The 13,973-nt window shown below is 37.7% G+C and overlaps 1 protein-coding gene across 5 annotated transcripts in view; it reads right to left on the reverse strand.

Moving 5' to 3' along the window:
* ANKIB1 (ankyrin repeat and IBR domain containing 1) overlaps positions 1–13,973 on the reverse strand; it is an 84,482-nt gene that overhangs the window by 63,206 nt on the left and 7,303 nt on the right. Inside the window, exon 1 of one of the 5 annotated variants that reach the window (XM_050326882.1) lies at positions 2,097–2,114. The exons of the other annotated variants lie outside the window; for them this stretch is intronic. The gene's annotated coding sequence lies outside the window, so the exon portion shown is untranslated. Of the gene's footprint in view, positions 1–2,096; positions 2,115–13,973 lie in introns of those variants that run through there. 5 annotated transcript variants of the gene reach the window in all.

Raw genomic sequence — 13,973 nt, forward strand, 5'->3', positions numbered from 1 at the left:
TGTTTTTTACATGGTATTTCACAAGTATTTTACAACATTTCTGAGAGACAACTTCAGAAACTATTTAACTCTTTTTAGTCCAAGAGGTGTGCAACCTCCTTGTCATGGTGCTGAGTTCCCAGAATCTCAAGTCACCATTACTAACTAAGAAGGAGTCATTCAGGTAACTGCAGTGACAAAGACTAACACTTGCACCTTATGTACACCAGAAAATTACCAGAACAGCAACTGCTGCACTTCTGATAAAATGTTTAATATATCCCCTGGCAAAATTCTGACTCTGGCATGGAAATTGCAAAAGATATATTGGATCTAATCTAACATTAATTTAAACAAACACATAACTTGAAGAACTATTTTAAACTTTTGCCAGAACACCTCTGTTAAAATATTTGGCTGGTTTTCCCATTGCACACAAACAATTTAATCATATACATAAAGGCAATGGATAACAAAATTTAATTACAGTATGTCACATACAGTTTGTATTTATGAAGAATATTCTTGACTCTAGTGTAATTACAATGAAACACGACCTTGTTGCATGATAATGATTTTTGGCTTCGACATAAATATCAAGCCAAAGAAAACAGAGAGAGAGAATAAAGCTATTAAAAAAATTCAAAGCAACCTGAGCTTGAATCACAGAAAGGTTTGGGTTGGAAGGAACCTTTAAAGATCATAATGTCCAACCCTTCTATCATAGGCAGGGACATCTTTCAGTAGACTAGGATGCCCAAAGTCCTGTCCAACCTGACCTTGAACACTTCCAGTGATGAGGCATCCACAACTTCTTTGGAGCATCTGTTCCAGTGTCCCACCATGCTCATCATAAAATATTTCTTCCTTATGTCCAATCCACATCTACCTTCTTTCCATTTAAAACCAACACCTCTTGCCTTGTCAAAACCGGCCTTGGTAAAAAGCCTCTCTCTTTCTTACAAAATCCCCTTTAAATATTTAAATGCTGGAACAAGGTCTCCCTGGAGCCTTCTGTGCTCTAGGCTGAACAACTTCAACTCTCTTGGCCTTTCCTCATAGGAGAGGTGCTCCAGCCCTCTGACCATTTTTGTGGCACTCCTCTGGACTCACTCCAACAGGTCTGTGTCTTCTTTGTGCTGGGAGCCCCAGAGCTGGACACAGTGTTCCAAGTGTCACCTCACGAAAGCAGAGTAGGGTAGAGGAGAATCACCTCCCTCGACCTGCTGGCCATGTAGTTCTATTAGTTCCTATATAAGTTCTCCTGTTAACATAATCAACACACCTAGTGACTGATGGAGACATTAATACAATACAAATGACTGCTGTTCTTTGTGGAATACTATTACTGGCCTTTCCTGTGTAAGGTAAGGAATGGTATAAGGAGAAACGCAAATTACCAGAGTCCCTTATTTTGCAAAATCTGACCCATTTGGCATCAAACTGAACATTATACATGCTTAATATTAGAAAGGTTTTCAAGAGCCAGTCTGAAAAAAACATTGTTTTACTCAAGTAATAAAATCTTCATTATTTTAATTGAGAAGTTCTTCAACTATTTATGTGAAACTTTAACCAGAAGTAACTGTACAGACACCGGGATCATAAGAGAGCTAATGGTGCCTGATGGTTAGTGGAACTGTCTCTGTGATCACATCCAGGGGTCATGCTGAAGCCAGACAGAGAAGACAGTAACAGCAGTTATGCCATTTCTCCTGTGCTCTCACTACTCCTGCTGGCAACCAGACAAGGTAGTGGAAAAAGAGCAGAAGTAACAAGCCTGGCTGGATTGCCAGGAGCAAGAAAAATACAGAAAACAAGGGGAAACAGTCTGCAGTAGGCAGTGGGTGGAAAGTGAAACAGAAAGGAGAAAGGACACTTCAAAACTTTCATCATTCATGGGCCTTTGTCATGCAAGCCAAAGAAGGCAAAACTAGTAGGTGTTTGTTTTAACTAAAGGGCATATTAAAAAAGGGCCTACACAAGTAGGTGAATTGTGATTGTCCTGAACGAACATTCCTTATTCTGGCATTTGTTCGTTCTAGGAAATGGTTGAGACTGTATAAGTTTCTTACAATGACTTTTCTTTGGCTGAAACTTTTTCAGTTAGTATGTACCTATGGTACTTGTCAATATGATGCTCCAGTCAGGACGAGGAAGTTTCCTACAGAAACAAAGAGAAACATAAACTAACGATTAATATTACTACCTTTCCTGACAGCCAAGCTTAAGAAAAACATATGTTACAATGGGCTTTAAAATTCGTATTTATATTAAAAATATAATCCACAAATAAATAAAGCAGATGTTCTATGATAGCAATAAAAGAATTTTTAATTTCACTTTTTCTCTGTTCTTTTCACAGCTAATACTGCTGTGAAGTTTGGGAGCATAAACGAGGGAGTTTTTCTGCTCTCTCTGGCCAGGCATACACTTCAGCTCACCCACCCAAAGAATATCAGTGAACATATACCTATATTTTTTTTTTGTAAATTGTTCTTTTAAAAGTCTTGTTACATGTGTCTGTTACAGTCTTTCTTAAATAGCAAAACTTTGATACAAACCCCATTTTTTATATTCTGAACTACAACATTCAGGTCACCAGATTCTTAAATCTTGTGTCCGCTGGAACATTTCACTATCACATCCACTGTTTCAATTTCTTATTATGCCTGAAAACAAAAAACTCCCTGTTCATGCAGAAAACGTGTCGCAACAATAAAAGAGCATCTGTGCTCCAACAAATCCAAGGCATTTGTACTGATCAAGGCTAACCAGTTTGCGGTAGGTTTTCATCTTAAATAATTGCAATACTATTGTAGAAAACCAGGAATTTTTTGTTTTATTGGTTTAGCACACAGGCTATATCATACGTCACAAACCCAGCCTATATAACCAAATTATTCATCCTTCAAAATATTTAAAAAATTTTCTTCTTTAACAGCAATTTTCATGAGGGTGGCTTAAACAAAAAGACATTTCTTTGGACATCATCTTACACTTGTGCTAAATGCTAAGGGAAGGAAGACAAGAAGGCTGTTCAAAGGTATCTGGGGCAAGATACAATCTCAGTTAAATTTAATGATCCAAAACTATTATGTCAAAGACATTTACATAGGTAAATGGCTACTTAAGACAGCAAAAGGTAAAGATGTAGACCAGCCGTTTCTGGATGAAAACGAGTGCCTAGATTCATGAAATAGTCAATAATTTTTTGTAGAAGACAGCAAGTTTTAGGGTACCAAGAAATGAAGGATCCTTGATGACAGTAAGGGCTCCTATCCTTGTGCTTAACAAGACTGAAATTTAATTAATAAGAAAGGATCAGGATGGTGCTGAAATTCTGGAAAAATCTCAGATATCTTTTCCTGGGGAATTCTGTGGATGCACCACCAGAATGAGTTTTGAGGAGCTGCAGGAGTTGCATTCCTGATTTATTTACCTTTTTCTGCATGCTATAGAGAAACTGTTTTCCTAGATGGCAACCTCAAAAATTGATAAAATCCGTTACCTTTCCTGAGAGTAGTCAGAACTATTTATTACAGAAAGAGCTGTAAAAAGCTTAATAGACAATGAATAATCTGCTAAGGGAAGAAATTCCGTTAGTCCATAGATAAAGTGGTTGACCTTGTCCTGAAATCAGAATTCCTCATCATTGATATTTACTTATGAGCCTTCTTATTCCTTGCATCCATAGTGTCCAATACTCAAACAATTATAATAGATTCTTGGAGCCAATGTGTACTTGAGATAATGGGCTCAATTGATACTTAATTTGAAAATCTGAAAAATTACCTGGCTTCTACAGCAGACAATGAAAGTAAAAACTTTAACCTTTTGTAGCTACATTACTAAACTAAAAAAAGAGGAATTGCAAAAATACGAAATAAGCCTTTTAAAATACTACAAAAAGCAAAACCCACAGAGTTTTTTTTTCAGCTCTGTAGATTTGGAAGGGTTATAGCATAAATTAAAAATTATGGTAGGTCTGACAAAGACTGGTAAGAGTCCTTTACTGTTTTGGAAGTTATTTCAGAGTGACTTGCAAAAAAAAAGTGAAAATTCTCAAAAATAAATGTGAATTTTGCTTAGGAATAAATATCCAAAAGTCTAAATGAGAGAAAAATAGAAAAACTAGTTTATTCCTACTTTGAAGGATTTCTATCCCTAACAGCAATTCTGCTTCAAGACATAAGCTAAGGCAAGCTGAAGACAATTTTCATTATATATACTCAAATGTTATTAATGGAAACTAGATAACTTTTTCAATTCTAATGATCTTATTTACCACTTATACTGTTTATATTTCCATTTTATTGATTAATACAATTTATTGTGTACTTTCACAAAACAGTTTCATATCTGGTTTGCAGTAAAATTTCCATTTGTTTTAGACTTCACAAATATAAAATCAAACAGATGTTATATAACATTAGTGATTTTAAGTTTGTTGATACCAATATATGCATTTTTCTTTCTGATTTTGTTTCTAAATATTGTAAACATAATAACGGCCATACTGCATCAGATACTTCTCATCTAATTCCTTGTCCAGAGAGTTGTCAGCAGAGTATAATAGTGAAAGGTACAAAAACTGGGCAAGCAGGAACAGATACTTTTACACAATACCCTCCCAGTCTTCAGCGATTTACCACTAGATGAATTCTTGAGCCAGACACGCTAGTTTTATATTAATAACCTCTAATGCATTTTTCTTCCACTAAGTTGTTCAAAAACTCCCCAGACCTGCGGAAAATTTTAACAGCCACAGCATACTGAAATTTCACAGCTTAACTATTCATTGTGAAGAAATATCTGTTTTTAACCTGCAACTTGTTAAATTTCATTTCGCTGTCTACAAGAACTGAGAGGTAGGCAGCAAAATCTCTTCATATTTACTCTCTCCGTTCTACTTGTGACTTTAGAGATGTCCACATTTCACCTTTTACAGGTGATCCCCCTTCTGCCATATCAGCCTTTTGCTCTTGTACAGACTGATTAACCCTAATTCTGAAGAAATGGATTCTGTGCAACTTTTAGGATCTTTCTGCTTTTCCTATTTCCAATGCTACTAACACCTTTTTGAGTTAGGAGACGAGGAGCTGTGTATAACATGCAAAATGCATGTATTCACATCGTGGAACCATGGCCTCTACTTCAACACTTAATTTACTTTTTGGACTGGTACTAAAGACTAAACTGATTTTCTTAACAGTTTTTATTATAACCTCAAGATCTTGTTCTTGAATTGTAATAATATAAATTTAGGACCCTTTTTTCCCCCCGCAACCACATGAATCTTTCACCGTTAGCTATACTGAGCATTGTATCCTATTTACCATTGTGTCTTATAAAATTCCTTTGCAGTGGACACTATTTATAGTATTGTCTAGAGACTATCACCTCACTACTTACCATCTTTTCTAGATTATTTATCCTCACATCAAACAGCAGAGGTCCTAGCACTGATCTATGTGGGGCTCTATCAATAACCTTCAACCACTGCAAAAACTGTCTCTTTATTTCTATCCATTTCCTATTTTTTAACCAGCAAGTTCTGCATGCAATAGACCCTCCCTCTTTCCCAAAGCTGTTTGGATTCTTTAAGACTTCTAAAAAGGGATTGTGTGCTATGCCATTTGAAAATTCAAGCAGATTATAACAAATGCATTTTCCTTGACAATTTCTTCAAAAGATTTCAGTAAGTTTGCAAGATCAGATTTTCCCTTATGATGTTACATTGACTGATCCTCAGAACATCACATTTATTGATGTGTCTGCTAGTTATTATATAATTTCTACACATATTCCAGGAACAGGCACCTGGCTTATGTATCTGCTGTTCAATAAGCCTGTCTTGGAATCCTTTAAAAATCTGCATTATGTTAACCCACCTCCAGTAATCTAACACAAAGTTAGTTCCTAAGAGAGAAGTTAAATATGACAAAATGCAGGGGATGTTTGCACAGTTTTAATTATCAAAAAGAGTACTGAAGAAAATCATATTTGCACTGAGAAAAATAACCTGAAACAGAATCTCCACAGCTTTTCCCCAAGATTCAACACAGATCTCAGTTCTGAGATCAGACCTACAAAATTAGACCCTGGCTCTCATCATCACTAAGTACATCTCACTTTGGCAAATGATACTCCATAAAGGGATGGTGTCTCTGCTAATCTCCTTCTACCTTGCTGGATTCAGCCAGAATGCAGGAGACCTGTAGAGCACATCTAGAATATTTTTACATTAAGATTTACATTACAGTGATATTCTGCCTTTTAAGAATGTTTAATTATTTTAGTATCCCCTTCCCATTTTCTCATGAAAGATCGCTTTCTCTGAGATATGCTAAATTAACTAGCAACAAATGATTGTAGCCAGATGCTACAAAAAAGAGAGGCAAGCATAAGCAGTCTTGTGAGGTTTTTTCTCCTATTCTGCTAATGTCCATGGTATCACATATTCAGACCTTGCTTCTCCTTATTCCTCCCTACTTCATAGAAATACAAATATAAGGAAACTTTCCAAAAAAATTGCTCCTCTTCTCCCAGTTTCCCTATTCTCATATTCTTCTGTAGTCTGTAAACTTTGTCACTCTTCACTGTTCTTCACATTTCCTGGGGAAGAACAAGGAGACACCTCCTCACAGAAAACCCTTGAATAGCCAAAGAATATCTGAAAAATTTCACTGGTCTTCCTTATCTGAAGAAGAAAATTTCTCCATCCAGAAACAGATTTAAGCATTCAATACTATTTATACAGTCATATACCAGTCGGGAAATACTTTGTTTTTTATGCTTTAAATCAGAACACTGAAGTCTAAAAAAGCAAATCACTGTAAAAAATTTAGATTGCAATTTCCAGTTAAGTTGGACTGCCACAGAACCAGATCACCTGAGATATGAGATATAACCCTGCTCCATATCAGACCGCTAATGGTCATACCGTACTGCTCCTCTGCTCAACAGAAGCCTTTGGCTTGCTAGCCAATACACCCAAGATCATGTTGTGCCTTGCCTGCTCATTCACCTTTTTGTACTGCCCAAATTTTTTCAGGACTTTTTTTTTTTTTATGGAAATCTGCTGCCTTACCACTTTTTACGGACAGTCACTCTTCCAGCAGGTATGTGTTTTGAAAAGCACTAGGCTTACCTTAAATATACTCAAACAAAGCTTATAATACTTATTGCTCACAAGATCATCTAGTATCAAAATACAAAATGTAGAGCTGACAGAGCCTGGGCTATGTTCATCACTGACTCTTCCATGTCTGCTCCCTACAGTTCCCAGGGTCATAGGAAAAGAATGACTGACCGTGCTGCAGACACAGCTACCTCACCAGTGGATCTAGTACTTCTGGTTAGGTAAGGTGACTTTTAGGACCTCTGCGTCCCTTATTTGCTGCTACATTAGACAGGGAGGTCCCGCAGAACAGAAAGATCCAGGTCATCCTCCTGACTCAGGAGGTGTCAGTGACACTGCACAGGAGGTTCTCAGCCAGTGCTATTTCCAAATGCTGCTCACAAAGTCACAGAGGACATCTGCACATGGGCTTTCCCTGCTGGAGTGGTGCTGCTGTGACTGAGACGTGTTCCCTTCCTGCTGCCTTCATAGTTAGGCATGCCTCCTCATAGAAGGGAAGACTTCTACTTCAAAGTCTACCAAACCTGGCTGCAGAGCAGTGACAGCAGATATCCAGCCAAAGATGGGGCATGGTCACCTGAGACCATGCCAACCAGTCTGTTGATGTAAAAGTCGGGCTTACTGCTGTCGGTCAAGCCACCATGTCTCTCCTTCAGCTCGACAAGCCCGCTCAGCTTCCTCTACCATGACTCATAAAGTAGCTCTTAAGAGGCCTGACCTATCACTACGAAAAGTTCAATCATCAATACAGCATTTACTAAGTACTGGTAAACTTGTATTTGGCTGCCTGAAAATAAGACAGATATCCACTGGGGTAAGGCCCAAGAATACAGGGTTTGTTAAAAGAAAAATCACACTGCCAGTTTCATTGCGCATATCTGCAGAAGCAAAGGCAAGCAGTGGTAGACGAGACATAAGCTAGGGGAACCAGCTGTATTACTTTCAGCAGCTTGCACAGTTGTGATGCTCAGGAATCCCTTGGTGACCGCCTTAAGAAAAACCTGCTCCAGTGCCAATGTAACACACAGGCACTTATTTAAGAATAGCTCTTCCTGCTTGTAAAGTAAAAGACATCACAAGAGAACATTCCCTACCCCCACTACTTGCCAGAAAAAAGCCATAAAAAAAGTGCATTTCTTTTCCCCCTATACTTCTTGTTCTTGTCTTTCTCTGCCCCAGGTTCCCTGTTACTGCTGCCCAGATCTATGTGTGACCTCTACGAGACCTGCCTGAAAGCCTCAGAAATTACAAAGTAACTTTCATAGTTACTATGAAGTATGCACTTAGCAAGCTGGAAATCTGTCTCCATTATCTTTTTATGACACTAATGTTGTTTGAGAAACTTACACTGTAGTTTCTAAAGTGGTTTTAATTGACACCAGAACCAATCCTACCCTTTTTTTTTCGCCTTATCCACCCTTTCTGTTCATCCATATTTCTGCACTTTCCCTTGTTTTTTTTACTGGCATGTGCCTTTATGACTGCACAGAGAAGCAAAACAGATGTAACTCGTATCAGTCCCCCCTTCTGCATTTTCTTCCTGGATGTTGATGGTCCAAATGGCCAGAGCATGGCAACAGTGATAGGAAGGCAGGACTATTTGTACCAGTGCATACTATAAAGAGTGGAAATATGTTCAAAACAGTATTTGCTCATACTAAAGTGCAGACAGAAGCAGAAGCACCAGCAATGTGCAAACTGTACAAAGCCTGCAGTTGTTTGGATGCTAGAGGCAAAGCAGTACATGAGCACCACTGCATTCACTGAAGTCAAAACAGTTTTCACAAAATTTCTTTTGTAGCCCAGCATTATTTTATCAGTTATTACTCTGACAGTGGCTGTGTGCTTAAATGGGGATGGTGGATGGGGTATGGACTGGAGGATGTAGTTGGATGGAGTGGGAGACTGCAGACACTGAGCGGGCATCACAGCACCAGAGGAGCAGTGGCTGCTGTAAACTGCACCCAAGCTTGCAAGAACCCAGGTTGAGCAGTGTACAAAGGAGTATCAAAGTGTATCAGGATGTAAATTCAACAAATAACTGATACAGCAACTTCATTTAACGAAAATGTCAGCAAAAGTGGTAGCCCTGTCTGGATCCAGTTTTAATTTCATTATGTAAAACTCCACATGATTGTTAATATCAGCAGCAGATGCTATTCTAGTGCCTGACACTAGGCAAGCAAGACCCAGGTGGAAAGACAACTAAAATTCCTGTCCAACAGGCAGTGAAAGGACACAGGTGAGCTTGCATTTCCTAGAGGGAAAAGTCCAAGTTCTGCTACCCTGGTAGTCAAAAAACAGGAACCGATGAAAGGCATTTAGTGTAGCTGCAGGTGCCCAGCAGGACTCCAGTGAGAACAAACTCTACTAACTTGGCATAAAGCTTTTTGAACAAACACAGACTTGAAGCAGGGAGTGGTGAGAAATATGTCTAATGTGGTCCCTCTCCAATTGCACTTTGGGAAAGGGTGATGTTTAACAACAATCTCTTCCTTCCCTCCTATATCACTTATTCTGTTGCACAATATTTCATAATAGACTTAAAACTTGCTAGGGAACAGTCCATGAACCTGAGTTTCAATTGCTGGTGGATACGTAGAAACAACACTACTTTATCAATAGGGTTGAGATATTAAGTAGAAGATTTAAGTTTTAAGGGCTTCTGAAAATTTCAACAGGCACAAATAGCTTTAAAAAGCCACTCTGATGTCTTTTTACCCTATGTATTGATACAATATTCTGCACAAGTAAAAGGATGTTCTAATCACATAAAATTACTCTCTAGAGGATTCAAAAGGGGAAAAAGAGCAACAAACAAGAAGCGAAACAGAACGCTATTTGTAACAAAGTCGCTACTTGTAACAAAGTATAAGTAAGAAGTATCTCTGAAGCAAGCACCTAAGAGCTTAAAAAACAGCATATACAAATATCAAAATATATCTCTATAAGGAGGTGAAATAAACACAAGAGACTCCCTTTTCAAGTGGTGATTTGTGTGAAAACCTATTATATTGCAACAGAAAGGCATGAGGCTGGAATGTTCCAGGAATCGGGGATGATGGAACCATCTACTCTAAAAGGCATATAATCCACCTATGCAATAGCTTGCTCACTTTTTTCAGGATATAATCAAGTGTCTGTGTAACATGGAAATCTTATTTCCTTAATCAACTAGAACAGCAAGGTATATTTTAAAAGAAGCCCAAAACTTTGCATTTTACAGCCTCATGTTTCAGTTAATTCGTTTTGAAAACAGAATACTGCTCTCATGTCTTCAACTCTATGAGGACAAATGTTAAAGCCACTTTCACTTCATAGAATGTAGCACATTTAAACAGAAACAATTTGTTATTCCTCAGTTGAAGGGAATCGGGCCACAACATACAGTTACTGCATCAGAACATTTCTCGTGTGCCCTTGGGTTACAGCTGTTTGGATACAGCAGCTGGGTGGGCAGTTTGGAAAGGAGAACAGGAATCAAAGTGTTACAGTAAGCAGACTGAGGCAGCACTGGGGAAAATAAAGTATACAATAGCTAAAGCAAGGCTTGATTAGGGTGGACTGTCTGGCTGTAGGAATGTGAAAGGATTTATTTTCAAAGTAAGCCATGGGTAGACTGTTTCAGGAATATTTTTCTGTTCAAAGTTCATACTGAGTTTTTATGTTTCAAAAAGAAACTTTTTTGAACACCTCCATTTAGCACTAACCCAGTCTGCTTTGATCTGAATGTCATCGTTCCTTTGAAGGAGCTAAAGCATGCTGAAGACACACAAAAAATACTGTGTGGTTTTGCTAGAAATTGTATTACTCATGCAGAAGTTATTCTCAAAAAACACATGATTTCAGGGTTCATGATTTTTTTCCCTTGCACTCATGAGTAGATGCCAAAATTGAGAACTTTTGTATACTTGCAAAATAATGAGGGACATCATTATTAGTTACTCCTCATGGCTACCCGAATACCACAACCTAAAAAAACTGAAGTTAATTCAGTATAATTTTAAGGCTTGCAACTAATTAAGGAGAAATTTGACTCATTATCTTAGAAAATGATACAAATAGCTAAAACAGAATGGGGGGAGGGATAAAAAAATTAACTAATCACCTTCTTGAAGACTGATATAAAAACTCTGGTTCTCCATACTGAGTCCTCACTCACATACATAATATGAATATGTGCAGGGGAAAAAAAAAATCAACAGGATTTCTGAGTGCAGCTCAGTGAGAATAAACTTAAAAGGTATTTCTATGAAATAAGGACCAAATCAATAGGAACTTTACATTGCATTTACAGTAGAATTATGTGACTGTTTTATTCAGGTCTGCATATTTTATATTGTAATTACATTTAGAGTAACAAAGACTAAATCTTCCAGATTAACTCCTTTTAATTAAAGACTACAATAAAGTATTTTATACTAGAACATGCTGCCTGTCTAACTCCTATTCCAGACAAATGAATTTAACTTTCTATTCCTTTATTAACTAAATAATTATAAACCTCAGGCCACTTGCTTATGAGAAGGTCTGGATTTATGAAATTTGGGGGAAAAAAAAATAACCAAAAAGCTCCAATAAACCGACTACCCAAAAACAAACCCCAACCCCAACAAACAAAAACCAGAATAAGTCCATATTCCAATTATAATTATACATTTATTTCATTGCCTGAAAGAACGCACAACTAATCAGGTTACTTCTGCATAGCAGGAAAAGTAAGTCTTATTACAGAAAAAAACCCTTAACGTTATTCAAACATACAAAACTCTGGAAAAGAGGTATCTTATTCAGGATTAGTCTACTTCATGACAGACACATGATAATTCAAAGCATTAAACTGATTGATCACTTAAAATCTTTGACTATGCAGAAGTCAGGTTAAAAAACAGGATTTGAGCCATATAGTGCAAATCATGTAAGATGACCAAAAAACTAGTAACTACAAAACTCTCTGGGCCACACACGTCAGCTGGGCCAGAACCAGTTGTATGCAGAGGACAGAGAAAGAGCTTGTGCAATCATATCATGTGATATGGAGTAAGCACTTATTTATATTGGAAAGAACCTCTGGAGGTCAACTGCTTTGATCCTCTACCCAAGGCAATCTCCAGAGCTTCCAAGGCTGCTCAAGACCGTCCTCAATCAAGTTCAGAGTATCTCCAATGACAGAGATCTTACAGCCTATCTAGACAACTTATGGCAACATTAGACCACCTTCATGATGCAAATCTTTCCTAATGTATAGTTGAAACATTCCTTGCTGGAACTTTTTCCATTGTCTCACAGCCCCTCCAAAAAGACTCTGATTCTGTCTTTTAATTGAAAACAAGAACCACCACCACAGTCTTCTCTGAACACTGAGGACACTCAGCTCTTCTAGCTTCTCTTTTTACATTATATGCTTCTATCCCCTAATTGTCTTGGCAGTCTTCCTCTAGACCTGTTTCAGAATGTCAGCATCTCTCCTATACTGAGAAGCACAAAACTAGACACTGTTTCTGATGCAGTCACACAAATGTCAAGTTGATAGAAATACTTACTGGCTAGATAGAAATACAGCTACCGGTTTCATTCTTGCTAAAAGGTACGTTGCTGACTCACATTCATCTTGGTGTCCACCAGGAAAGTACTGTCATTAGCTGCAAAGCTGCTTCCTAGCCATCGGTTCCCAGCCTTGTACTATTACAGTTATTCTGTCCAGACTCTGTTCAGCACTGTGAGGTTCTTGTCAGCCCATTCCTCCAGCCTGTCAAGGTCTCCTGGAAGAGCAGCCCTGCCCTCCAGCCCACACAACCTGGTGTCATCAACAAGCCTGCTGAAGGTGCATTCCATCACCTCAAACAGGGAGTTAATTAAGACTGTAAATGCAAAGCTGCACTATTTAATTCTGCTGAATACTAATTATCATGTCTTAAAAAGGATAAAGGACTTTCATATAGTTTAATTTTAACTAATTAACAGGTTGGTAAATGGGATGTTACAAAGAACTTGTACTTCAATACACAAGTCACCAAATAAAGCCTCTTCAGTATATTTTTTTTTAATGGGCAGTTTGCACTTGATGACTCACTGAAATAGCTCCAATGAAAGATTTCTCTCCAACACATCGTTCTAAATATGGAGAACTAAATACACTAAGTATCTGTGTCAGTGGCTCTCAAGAAGTCTGGGAAAAGGGCCTAAAGTAAGAGCCATTGTATATTTATACTGCAATAAGCTACGGAGCTGTTAGTAATGTCTCAATTCTGCAGGCTGTGTACTTCCATACAGAAACTTTCAGAGAATGCAAGTAACAGCAATTCTTTCATAAAAAACAAACACTTTTTCTTAGAACCACATATAACTCACAATGCTTCATAGGCCTATGTTATTCGGTATTACAGTTTTGTAGAAGTATTTCTACAGAATGTGTCAGATCATTGCTGAAGAATCACATGTTCTGCTGTCATGAAGTCTGCTATACAGCTGTGTCCCAAGACCTGAGTTTTAATATAACAAAATCCCCATCTTACAGGTATAGAGACAACTTCAACTATTTAGCAAATGTGAATGAAACTGCATCAGTCAATAAGTTCTTAAAATGTTAAAACATATAACCTGAATTATTAACACAGCTGAAACTTTGATCTTCACACTTTAGTAGCTACACATTTTTGCAGTTTCTTCACAACATCAAAGAAATTCACCATTTTGATAGTCTCTACTCTGCCAGGACATTTCTACATGTCTGTCTGCAGTCTTTCAACATAGTAGAGAGTTTACTGGAGATAAATATGTTTGCTTGTCCCTCAACTGCTTAGAGCTCTAGAACAGCAGAGTCATCTGGATTTAAAAATAAAAAATCCTA

Source organism: Myiozetetes cayanensis, unplaced genomic scaffold (genome assembly GCF_022539395.1).
Source record: "Myiozetetes cayanensis isolate MyiCay16 unplaced genomic scaffold, myiCay2020 scf1, whole genome shotgun sequence".
NCBI classification, from domain to species: domain Eukaryota; kingdom Metazoa; phylum Chordata; class Aves; order Passeriformes; family Tyrannidae; genus Myiozetetes; species Myiozetetes cayanensis.